At 39.8% G+C, this 12,706-nt stretch overlaps 2 protein-coding genes across 5 annotated transcripts in view; one reads left to right on the top strand and one right to left on the bottom strand.

Moving 5' to 3' along the window:
* Nucleotides 1-12,706, top strand: part of LOC120302150 (contactin-associated protein-like 2) — a 246,397-nt gene that overhangs the window by 206,744 nt on the left and 26,947 nt on the right. The gene's annotated exons all lie outside the window — the stretch shown is intronic.
* The window catches only part of CUNH1orf189 (chromosome unknown C1orf189 homolog), a 152,405-nt gene that overhangs the window by 122,393 nt on the left and 17,306 nt on the right, over nucleotides 1-12,706 (bottom strand). For 2 of the 4 annotated variants that reach the window (XR_005555090.1, XM_039330145.1), the window contains exon 5: nucleotides 10,674-11,103. The exons of the other annotated variants lie outside the window; for them this stretch is intronic. The gene's annotated coding sequence lies outside the window, so the exon portion shown is untranslated. Of the gene's footprint in view, nucleotides 1-10,673; nucleotides 11,104-12,706 lie in introns of those variants that run through there. 4 annotated transcript variants of the gene reach the window in all.

Here is a 12,706-nt window from a genome sequence, read left to right as displayed (position 1 = left end):
TTTAATACATATTATTAGTAACTGAGGGAAATTCAGTCTCCCCACTACTCTTTTTTCTCCCTTTCGGTTCTGATATCGGACATTGTTTGCTTAGCCCCCCGGCAAGAGTCTTCCTTCCTGGTTGACTATTACTGCAGATCCTGCCTAATGTCAAGGCCTACTGCAAAACCTCATCCCAAGAATGCAGGACTCCTGGAACAGTTTCTTTCCAAATGGAACTTTTATTAGGAGAAGCTGATAGCGGGGATAATTAGCAGGATCTGAGGGTTTCCCACTCAGATCAATAGGTTAAAAGAGTCCCAAGCACAACCCCACCCCAATAGTTCATCCAGTCAGTTTGAATGAGCCAATCCCCAGGTGTTAAGTCCGCTGTGGGAAAGGAGCTGATAACAGGATCCTTTCCCATGCTTGTGAAGATGTTGTTGGGTCTTCATCCCTTCTGCAACGAGAGATAAGCCAGATGGCTGGAGGCACATTCCTTCTCACCCCAAGGTAACATCAAGGGAGAGACAGTTCAAAGAGTAAGTATGTAGGACCAATGGAAAGGATACATTGTAGCAAAGCAGAATAACATACCACAGAGCCTCCCCCTCCCCCTCAGGAGAATGGCAGAACCATCAGAAAGAAGTGAATTAGCAAACAAATGAGATAGATTCCCCACCCTAGGAAAATAATGGGTTCTGACAGACAGCTTGGCATAGAGTCGAGTGGCCTGCAATTTATTCAACACTGCCCTGACTAGTTTTAGGTGCCCTTGCCTCATCTTGGTGAAAATTAAGATGTCATTCAGGTACACAACGGCCCCCTTGTGGAGATGTTCCTGGAGGACTTCATTAATCAGTTGCATGAAAATGGCTGGCGCTCCCTGTAGTCCAAATGGAATTACTCTAAATTGGAAGCAGCCCATGGGGCAATTAAATGCTGTCTTCCATTCATCCTCTTTTTAATCCTAACCTGATAATACACCTCCCTTATGACTAACTTTGAGAATATTTTCCCCTCTGATAGGTGGGCCAGCATTTCTTTCATTGGTGGTAGGGGGTAAATATTGTTTTTGCTCACTGCATTTAAGGACCTTTAATCCACACAGAGGCAAAGAGACCCATCTTTCTTTTCCCGGAATAAAACCAGTGCCACTGTTTTCGGTCTTGCTGGCTGTATAAAACTCTGCATTAAATTTTTTTCTATGAATTTCTGCAGTTCTTCCAGTTCCTTGGGTGTCATCGAATACATTTTTTGGCTTAGGTAATTTGGCCCCTGATAGGATTTTGATGGAGCAGTTTGTGGGCCAATGGGGGGGGGTATTTCATCACTCTTCGCTGAATACCTCAGGTAGACCCGGTATTCCTCGGGTACTGCTTTCAACCACCAATCCTTCACTGCTGCTACTATCTCCAGGGTCCCTGTTCTCTCTTTCTGGCTCCCCCCCCAGATGGTGGGCTTTTGCTTTGGGAACCTCAACTTTCAGTCCTCCAGTCTACCCTTGGGTTCCACTTCCTCAATCACATCATCCCAATATTCCATGCCTGGGGTTACTATAAGTCAAAGTCTCTGTGTGATTCTCCATTGTGAGTTGGATTGGTTGGATAGCAAGGGTGGCTGGGATTCTCCCTGTGGTGAACCCATCTAACTGGCCAAATGAAATTGGCTTCTTCAGCTTCCTCACTGGGATTCCTAAGTTCCCCACCAGGGTTGGGCTTATGAGGCATCCAGTGCAACCTGAATCCACTAGGACCTTCAGGGTTACCTTCCTCAGCATCTCTGGACTCAACAGTTCTATGGTTCTGATGAGGGGCATGATGAGTCCACTTACCAGGGGATCATCTTCTGAGTCACTGTCAGAGGATTTGGGTGGTTTTCCAGCTAGAGCCAGAGTTCCTTCCCCTGGGATTCTGGGAGGTTGGATCTTGACAACTTCAGTGCTCTTCATGGCAATCTCTTTGGATTGTTGTGGAGTCTTCCCAGGCTTCCATCCATTGGCTTAGTCGGGTTTTGTCACGGGAGTCTTCAAGTGGCCTTTTTTGCCGCACTTGAAGCAAGCAGTCGAACATGGTGTTGCAGAGGGTGGCCTCGCTGCCACTCATTTTCCCCCAAGATGTCGCTGCCTTCTGGCTTGGTCAATCTCAGCTTCTTCAGCTAAGATGCACCAGTCATGGAGTCGGTCTGGATCTCCTCTCATGTTACAGGCATGGTACAGATTGTTGTTCAGCCCATCTTTGAAATGGCCCACTAGGACATCCTCCAGCAAGTTGAATCAACTTGCCAGGCCTCTAAATTCCTCCATATACTCGGCTACTGGGCAATAACCTTGCCTCACTGTTTTGATGCATTCCCTAGTCTTCCAATTGGCTAAAGGATCCTCAAACATCTTCCTCAGGGCACCCATGAAGTGGTTGAAGTTCCACAACTCAGGGGCGTTGGCGTTTTATAGGGTCACCATCCCCAGAGCAGCTGCTCACTCCAGGTCCATGGTTACAATCCTCATCCATCCATTGTCACTTGGGATATCTCAGCCATATTCCTCCAGTAGCTCAGAACGTGGGCTAGGAAAACCCCAGTTGTTGAGGTGTCCTGTCATACTTCACTCCCAAGGATGGGAAATTTTGGTCAGATCAGTGGGTTCTCCTCTGCCTGGCCTGGTGCCCATCTCTCCCAGCTTGTGGGGGTGGCAGACACTGACATAGTAAATAATAGTAATAGTAATAGTAGTAAAGTTGGAAGGGACCTTGAAGGTCATCTAGTCCAAACCCCTGCTCAGGCAGGAAACCCTATACCATTTCAGACAAATGGCTGTCCAATCTCTTCTTAAAAACTTCCAGTGTTGGAGCATTTACTGCTTCTGGAGGCAGGCTGTTCCACTGATTAATTGTTCTCACTGTCAGTAAGTTTCTCCTTAGTTCTAGGTTGCTTCTCTCCTTGATTAGTTTCCACCCGTTGCTTCTTGTCCTGCCTTCAGGTGCTTTGGAAAATAGCTTTATTCCCTCTTCTTTATGGCAGCCCCTGAGATATTGGAATACTGCTATCATGTCCCCCCTTGTCCTTCTCTTCGTTAAACTATACATACCCAATTCTAGCAACCGTTCCTTATATGTTTTAGCCTCCAGTCCCCTAATCATCTTTGTTGCTCTTCTCTGTACTCTTTCTAGAGTCTCAACATCTTTTTTACATCGTGGTGACCAAAACTGGATGCAGTATTCCAAGTGTTGCCTTACCAAGGCATTGAAGAGTGGTATTAATACTTCACGTGATCTTGATTCTATCCCTCTGTTAATGCAGCCTAGCACTGTGTTGGCCTTTTTGGCAGCTGCAGCACACTGCTGGCTCATATTTAGGTGATTGTCTACTAGGACTCTGAGTCCCTCTCACAGTTACTACTATTGAGCATGGTGCCATCCATGCTGTACTTGTGCATTTGATTTTTCTTGCCTAAATGTAGAACCTTGCTTTTTTCACCATTGAATTTCATTTTGTTAGTTAGTGCCCAGTGTTCAAGTCTGTCCAGATCCTTCTGTATCTTAAGCCTGTCTTCTGGAGCTTTGGCTATTCCTGCCAGCTTGGTGTTGTCTGCAAATTTGATGAGTTCCCCATCTATTCCTTCGTCCAAATCGTTGATGAAGATGTTGAAGAGCACTGGGCCCAGAACAGAGCCCTGGGGTACCCCACTACACACCTCCCTCCATATAGATGCAGTTCCATTGAGGACCACTCGCTGAATACAGCCGGTCAGCCAGCTACGGATCCATCTAGTGGTGATTCTGTCTACCCCACATTTTTCTATCTTATCAAGTAGTAGGTTGTGATCTACTTTATCAAATGCCTTACTGAAATCCAAGTAAATTATGTCCACAGCATTCCTCTGATCCACTAATTTTGTCACTTAGTCAAAGAATGCAATAAGATTTGTCTGGCATGATCTATTTTTGACAAACCCATGTTGGCTTTTAGTAATGACTTTGTTTGCCTCTAGGTGTTCGTTGATTCGTTGTTTGATAGCTCCCACAGCCTCTGATGTGCTGGTAGAGGGGCCTGGATTTGCCAACTCGGTCTCCCAGCACACCTCCTCTGTCATCCCTGTGGCTATTGAGCCCCGGCATGGGTCTTCCTCCTCCTATTTTAGGGACCAGAAAGTTTCCACCATCAGGTTGATGGCTTGCCTGAGGAAGTGGTTGGATCGGGTTGGTCTCTCATCATCCTCCTCACTGAGATTGAGTGACCTCTCCATCTCTCGCTTCCACCCCGGCTGGTGACTGCCATGTTTAAGGGTTACTTTTCTGGCTATCTCAGTTTCTCCTGATTTTCTCTGGTCACGGCCTCATTGGATGAACCAGATGGGTCCAAGCTGCTCTTGCTCAGGCATATAATAATGCTGTGCATTCGAGCACTGGTTATACCCCTTTCCAGGTTGCCAATGGGCAGACATTTATCACCATTCCAGAGTTACCCTCCAAAGAACCAACATGGGTTTGTCAAAAATAGATCATGCCAGACAAATCTTATTGCATTCTTTGACCAAGTGACAAAATTAGTGGATCTTTGCAAGAATGGATCAAACAATTACAAAACACCTGGCCAGTAGTATATAAAGCACTAGATGAGGACAGAAACATCTATAAAGCCCAAGGTGATAAAAACCTTTTAGGATTGGAGATTAAAGTTCATCTGTGTACAAAATACTTAAAATCCTTGCAGCCCTCTAAGAAGTTGGGACCTAAATTTGTAGGACCTTTTCCTATTAAGCACATTATTAACCCAGTTACAGTGGAACTGGAGCTCCCTAAGAGCCTCAGACAAATCCATCCTGTTTTTCATTATAGTTTACTTAAACCCGAGATTACGTCTATCTTAGGCCTCTTGCCCCTCCCATGTCTCTGCCATGTGAGTGGAAGAGAACATCATTTCAAAATACATGAAATTCTCAACTCTCGAAAGCACCATGATTCCACCCAATACTTAGCTTGGAAAAACTTTCCCTCTGTGCAAAATGAATGGGTATATAAAAAAACATGTTAAAGCTCCTAAACTACTTAAATTATTTCATGTGAAGTATCCTGACAAGCCTGACTGATGTGACTGTTTTATTTGTTTTTCTCCCTTTCCCTTTTTGTTTTACATGTGGGTTTCCCATTTTTCTAGGTGGTCTGTATGTCAGGCCCCAAAGAAATGTATCCTTAGTTATTTTAGCTTTGTAGCTTTCTTTGTCGCCTGCCATTCTGTTGGGAGGGAGGAGCCTTTGGGGATGCTTTTCACTGTCTGCTTTGCACTGTCTGCTTTATTGCGTTGTTGCCCTTCCTCCCTAATAAAAGTTTCCTTTTGAGACAATTCTTGTTTGAAGAGTTCTTCTTTCTTGGATGGCTTAGCTGAGATAGGCCCTTACACAGGGATTTCCATCCTTTCCATCACTCTGTATTTCATTAAGTTTTTCTATTTTTTATTTCTTCTTTCTCTTTACTCTCTACCTCATGTGATTTGTTGTTTAGTGGATTTTACTTGGAATTAGGTTCTAAAGGTGATAAATATTTTTCCCCTCCCCTTCAATTTTAATTTAAAATCCTTTTGATAAGATGAGCCAATTGTTTTCTGAATATATTCTTTCATTTCTTGTGAGGTGCAGTCCATCCCTTGCCAGTAGCCTTCATGTAGACAATGGTCTAGGAAGTCATATTTTAGTTGACTACACCAGTTTTAAGCCAGTGGTTTGTTTCTAAAATTGTTTGCTCCCTCATTAGTTTTTGGCCTTTTGTTGGAAATATAGATGAAAACACCATTTGTGCTCCTAGTTCTTTTGCTTTCTTCCCTAGCTGTTCATAATCTCATCATTATTTTCAGATTCATTGTTGTGTCATTGGTCCCCAAATGTAGGAGAAGAAAGGGGTAGTAATCTGAGGGGTTGGCTATTTTAGTAAGATACTTAGTTACATCTTTGATTTTTGTCCCAGGAAGACAATATATATACTGGGATACTTTTCTTCCTATCACAGGAATGCTGGATTGTGCCTCTTTTTTAAAAACTATTTATGAATACTCTTTTGTGGGTGTCTGCATATTTTCTTCCAGGGGGAGGCTTTGAAAGCAATTTTTCAATTTCAGAGGGGCTTCATTGGAGTGGGCTATGGTAGATAGTAGGTGCTGGTCCAACACCTTAAAATCACAGGACATGAAATTGACTTTAAAAAGATCAGAACTATCGCCAAAACTGAACACTTTAATAACAGAATAATCAGAGAAGCCATTGAGATAGAAAAATGGCCACACAGCATGAACAAACGAGATGATACCTCCTGCCTACCAGCCATTTGGAAACCCGCCCTTATTGACAAATGAGTCCCTAACACAAAGAATGACACCAGACCCACACTCACAAAAGCCACACAGGATGTCACCACCACACATCCACGCAAAAAGCAAACCCAAACCCACATCAATGATGAGGCACGACCACAAACCAGAAGCCAAACCACAGCTGCATCATTAGCCACTTTAAACCCCTCCAATCCATACATGAAGGAAACTGACACCCACCATGAAGATGAGGCACGACTACGAACGTGAAGCCAAACAATAGCAATGCAGCTCACCATCTCACATCCCCGTGCAACTCAGACTAACCTGAGCACGATAAAGCCCCCACCCAAAGAGAACACTCCCCCAACCAATCAGAGCATAGCCAACCCCTCATCCAATCAGAGCACAGCCAACCCCCCCCATCCAATCAAAGCACAGCCAAGCTCCTAACCAATCAGAACACATCTCCATCCAATCAGAACACAGCCAAGCTCTCATCCAATCAGTTCATACTCCCACTGGCAGTTAAAAGGAAGAAACAGCTACAATCACACATTGCTCCTAGAAGCACGAAGCCGAAAACACCAGCCTGAAGATGACGAATGAGACTTCGTCGAAACGTCGCCAAGACACTTCCAATTTGACGCGGGAGAAAACCCGAATAACCAAAGACCTATATACTATACACACACACACACACACACACACACACACACACACACACACACACTGCTATCATGCCACTCCTAGTCCTTCTTTCCCTGGAATAGATAAACCCAATTCTTGCAATCATTCTTCATATATCAATCATTCTTCATATATTTTAGCCTCCAGCTTCTAATTATCTTTTTTGCTTTTCTCTGCACTCTTTCCAGAGTCTCAATATCCTTTTTATATTGTGGTGACCAAAACTGGATGTAATATTCCAAGTGTAGCCTTAGCAAGGCTTTATAAAGTGGTACTAACACTTCATATGATCTTGACTGTATCCCTCTGTTAATGCAGCCTTTTGTCACTTACAAATCCATTTGGTGGTGATGCTGTCTCTCCCACATTTTTCTAACTTACTAACAAGTATGTTGTGGTCTACTTTGTTATATGCCTTACTGAAATCCAAGTATACTTTGTCCACAGTATTTCACTGGTCTACTAATTTAGTCACTTTGTCAAAGAATGAAATAAGATTGGTGTCAACTCTACAACGAACCTGGCTGCAGCCATTTTACTCATTCTAGGTTTGACATTTTTTTTTTACAAACCCATGTTGGCTTCTAGTTATAATTTTGCTTGCTTCTAAGTCTTCGCAGATCTGTTGCTTGATTATATTTTCCAGGATCTTCCCAGGTATTAAGGTCAGGCTGATAGATCTGTAGTTTCCTAGATCCATTTTTTCCCCTTTTTTGAACCACATCAGCTCCTTTCCAGTTGTCTGGTAGTTCTCCAGTTGTCCAGGATCTGTGAAAGATATGGTTCTGAGATAACATCTGCCAGCTCCTTCAGAACTCTGGGATGTAATCCATCTTATCCTGGTGATTTGAACTCGTCTAGGGTGGATGGGTATTGTCTTACCATTTTCTTGCCTATTTTAATTTGTATTCCTAGTTTGTCTTTTATGCTTCTCTTTTTGGTAGGTTGGGATTTTTTTTCTTTTTTCATAAAGACAGATGCAAATAATTAATTAAGCAGCTCTTTCTTGTCATTTCCTTGCCTTCTTCCCCCTTTAGTGGACCAATTGTTTCCTTTACTTTTTTTTGTTTTTTACATGGTAAAATTAACTTTTTGACATTTGTTGCAAGTCTTAATTAATTCTGAGCCTTATTTTTCCTGACTTCATCTTTGTAAGTTCTGGCTATTTGTTGGAATTCTTCTTTAGTCTTTCCATTATTATTTGTTTGTATTTATCCTTTTTGTCTTTGAGTTTTTCAGAGAGTTCTTTGCATAACAATGCTGGTTTCTTCTTGGACTTCTTGTTTTTTTCTTTTTCAGAGGTATTGAATTAGACTGGCCTTTTATAATCATACTTTTCAGAGTTTCTCAAGCTTCTTGAGTTGTTTTCTCCTTTAAAGTTTTCATCCATGGAATCCCTCCCAAGCCATCTAAGTTTGTTGAAACCATCTCTTTTAAAATTCTAAGACATAAGTTTGATTTTGTTCTGTTGCTTGTGTCTGCATGTAGTAATAATTATGTTCTTCATAAAGTTAACAAAGGGCTTTTCATGGAATTATAGAATCAAAGAACTGGTCTTCTAATCCAACCCCCCGCCCAAGACAAGAGTCCTTCTTCCATACTGGACAAATGTCCAATCTTTTTTCAAAAACTCTAGTGATGAAGTACCCACAATTCTGGGAGGCAAGCTGTTCTATTGATTAATTGTCCTGTCAGGAAATTTCTTCTTACTTTTATTGGATTTCCTGCTAATGAGCTTCCACACTCTGCTTCTCATCTAAAATGGATATGTGTTCTTCATCAATTCTTTCCCTATTTTTACCTGAATCCTTGTTCTGTCTCCCACATAGCTACTTTTGATAGGTTGGACTATCAGATGCAAAGAAGGAATTAAGTAGTATGTCTAAGGAAATTCTCAGTCATCCAGGTCATATTATCCCAAAGGTGCTTTTTCATGAGGCAACTGGACTTTGTTTTTCTTTGAGACATTTCGCTTCTCATTGAAGCTTTTTCAGCCTTTATTATCTCATTTTTCAGAGTTTACCAAACATCCTTAACTATTTTTTCCTCTAGGATTTTCATCCACACACTCCTTCCTAATCTCTCTCTTAGTTTATTGAAATCAACTCTCTTGAAGTCTAAAACACTAATGTGATCTTGTTCAATTACTGAGCTTGTATTATGGTGAATTCTAGTATGACATTTCACTCTCCTCCAAAGTTCCTACAAGTTTCACTCCCTCAGCCATTTCATCTGTACTAGTAAGAATTAAGAACCCTCCTCCACCTTTTGGATAACAAAGTTGTCAGCTAGGCACATGTTTAATCTCCCACTCACTGCAGAATTTGTTACCCAGTTGATGTCAGGGTAATTAAAGTCTCTCGTTATTATAAGTGGTGTATTTCTTATACACCTCACTAACTGATGAGCAAAAAAAATCATTTTTCATTTGCTCAACTTGGCTGAGGGCCTGTAGCATATACCTATAGCAAAGTTATTTCTTTTTCTTCTAATATTCAACCAAATATTTTAAAAAGGCTTTTGTCTTTGGTTTTGTGTATTTCTATAGAAGTGTAGCAATTCTTTATATACAGTGCAACTCCCTTTTTACTGGGTTTGTTTCTTTTGAACAATTTATGTATTTCTAGTAGTATGCTCCAATCATGGATTCCATGTTATGAGATTTCAGTAATAGCAACAATATTGTACCTGGCCTCATGTACTAGGACTTCAAGATCTGTTTGTTCCTGAAATATTAAGCATTAATGTATAGGCATCTGAGCCCTTTAAAACTGAACCTGCATTTGCTTCTTATGTCTCCTGTTTTATACCTAAGTTTCCCTTCCTTCTCATCATTTTGTCTGATTTGCTGTGTTGGAGTTTATGCTTTGGGTTTGGTCCTATAAATTGGTCTCCTTTCCCCTCCTGTTTGTTGGGATTTAGCTGACAATGTCTCATGGCTGGCACAACCATGAAGGTCTTGTATTTTCAGATCCTTCACTTCCTCTATAAATTTGCACTAAATAGACATAATCAGCATTGCATCTTTTTCTTCTTAGTGTCTTGGATTATTGAGGAACCTTGGTCCCTTCAGCAATCTGAGGTTGTTTAGGCCATATTTACTAACCATTTTTTTTCTAAATTCCCTGTGAAGTCAACTTGCTTCCTGTCATTGCCTCAGCCCATTCCTTCCCCTTGATGGAGTATATATGTAAAAAAATTTGTTCTCTATTTCAAGTTATTTTTCAGGTTTATATTATCAATCGCAAGAGTAGACTGTATATTTGCAAATCACTTATCATGATGGCAGATAAACTTTTCATTCTTCGTTCTGTCCGCCTAAGGTGATAATAATTTTTGTTACTGACCAAGAAGATTTACATTTTGGCCAAGTTATAAGAGGCCTGATTGATTTTTAGTCAAGGTATCACAGGGTGTCTATGTAGGATAACTTTAAATAAGGACTATTTTAGTTATTTTTGAAAATATGCTTGAAACTAAGAATAGGAAATTATATTTAGATTTATGAACCTTGACCTTGATTTCACTATCAATCGTAATATATTACTATACCTTGTTCAGTTCACTTCAGTTCTGTTTTGCTTTATTTTAATGTTTAATTTTTTGTGCTTATCATAATAAAGATTGATTGAATGAATGAATATTTAAATTTGTGCGGAACAATAAACAAAGCTATGGCAAAGGATTGTTTATTGAATATCAAGTATCCTTTCACATAAGTCAATAGATTTCTTCTTATGGACATCAAAAATGAAAGACTTTATGACTTCCAGTTTGCCAACATGGCCTCTGCGGACACTTGGAAGGTGACTCCGCCTTCCACATCTGATTTTCCTTCACTGGGGGACCCTGGAAACAGTCGAAAGTTTCTCGGTAGGGGCAATGAGCAAGGGGGGATCCCCGCTTGATCGTGGGAGGGCTGCAGCCCTTCCTCTTGATCTGGGGCAGCCCTCCAAACTGGCAGAGAAAAGACCGGCCATAGAAATATGGCTTGTCATTAGGCTGCAGACAGCCAAAGTCAAATCTACTATCAAACACTCTGAAATCAATGCAGATGAAACTGAGTGAGATGTGATCTTCTCTTTACCCCAAGTATCTTCCTTTCCTGTAAAGGTTGTACGAAGTATCTTCCCCCTGTAAGGAGAGAAGGAAGGGAATTTCTATCCCACCGTCTAAGAATAGTGGCGTGTGGCTACCCAGGAGAATCAAAGCATTAAAAAGAAAAATTTTAATCTAATTGGATTTATATGTTCCTGAAACTTGGGGACCAAATATTTTCCTATTTCTATTGGAGACTTTTGTTTTTATTTACAAAAAAGAAATAAAATTGGAAAAAGAATTAGAAAAATTTGGGACTTAAAAAACTCTAAATGGCATCAGTGACATCTTATGGTGAAGCTTGGTATTGCAATTTGTTATTTCCTAAAAAGAAACTTGGCTCAAAGCCCAGACTTTAGATAAGACTTTCCTGACCTTGGTACTATCTTTAAAAAACTTAACTGAAAGAGAACAGATGGGTAGCAAAATTAGTCTACTTGAACTGTGAATGTAAACCTTTACTGACTTTTGCTTAACAAATAACTTTTACTAGAAAGACTATTTACAAATAAGTGAAAGAGATGGATGACCAGGAAAAGATTCTTTCTATATTGAAAGCAATACATGAAACCATTCTTTTAGCATGTGATAAAATAAGATCTAAAATAAAAGATCAAGATGCCAGCCTAGATGCACAAAGCCAAATTTTGACTCAACCAAAGAACCAACAATGCAGAAGATAACAGAAGAAGCAGGACAACCAATATTAAGACAGAGGACTCAATTGACCAACAAATACAGCTGATTGAAATCCAGAAAAGGAAGTGACAACATTGAAAATGGAAATGACTTTCTATATAAATCAGAAGAAATTTGAGAAAGAAGTAGAACAGACTGAATTGAAGACAAATATATTAGAGCAAACATGGGGAACTGGAATAACAGGGAAAAAATTTAGTGAACACAAATGGTCTAGTAGTGAGTCCTTCCAGAAAACTGGCAATCAAATGGTGTCCTTTAATTCAAATAACATATATAAGAATAGAGGGAAATCTATTTGATGATTTAAAGGCATTGATATGAAAGCCTAGTTGGCAAAGGAAGAAAGCTAGAATAAAGTTGAAAAAACTGGGATTTTGACTCATTAGAGGGGATTTTATATTGCCAAAGAGTGGGTTAAAGGGAGAGTCTCAACTAGAGGAATTTTGGTTATAGATTAAAAATATTTGGAAACCATTGAAAATAAGGATTTTATCGGTTTAATATTTAAAAATTAGACATAAAAGGGAAAAGAAAATTAATTATTATGAATATGTTTGATTTATTGATTAACCCAGGCAATATATATATATATATATATATAATGGTTTTGATTTATTAAAAATGATATTGTTATTCAAATAGATAAAATGTGTATTTTGAATATTATAGTTTGTTATGAAGTGAGATAAGGGAAATTTTGGTTACCCAAAGTCTGAAAATTAAAAATATCAAAGGTTAAATTGGAATAATGATAAGAAATTAAAAATTGAGTAAAAATCAATAACGGATATGGATTGTTTATGAAAATTGAATATAATTAAGATATGTATAAGCTAAAAATTTATTGATAAATGTAATAATGATGTTCTTATTGAGTTGATATAATCAGAAATCTACTAACCTGAATATGAGACAGTAATTGTTCAGGGAAAAAGAG

Source organism: Crotalus tigris, unplaced genomic scaffold (assembly GCF_016545835.1).
Source record: "Crotalus tigris isolate CLP2741 ecotype Arizona unplaced genomic scaffold, ASM1654583v1 scf7180000024425.453735, whole genome shotgun sequence".
NCBI lineage: Eukaryota > Metazoa > Chordata > Lepidosauria > Squamata > Viperidae > Crotalus > Crotalus tigris.
Note: the sequence above shows the minus strand (reverse complement) of the source record. Positions and strands in the feature narration are given on the sequence as shown.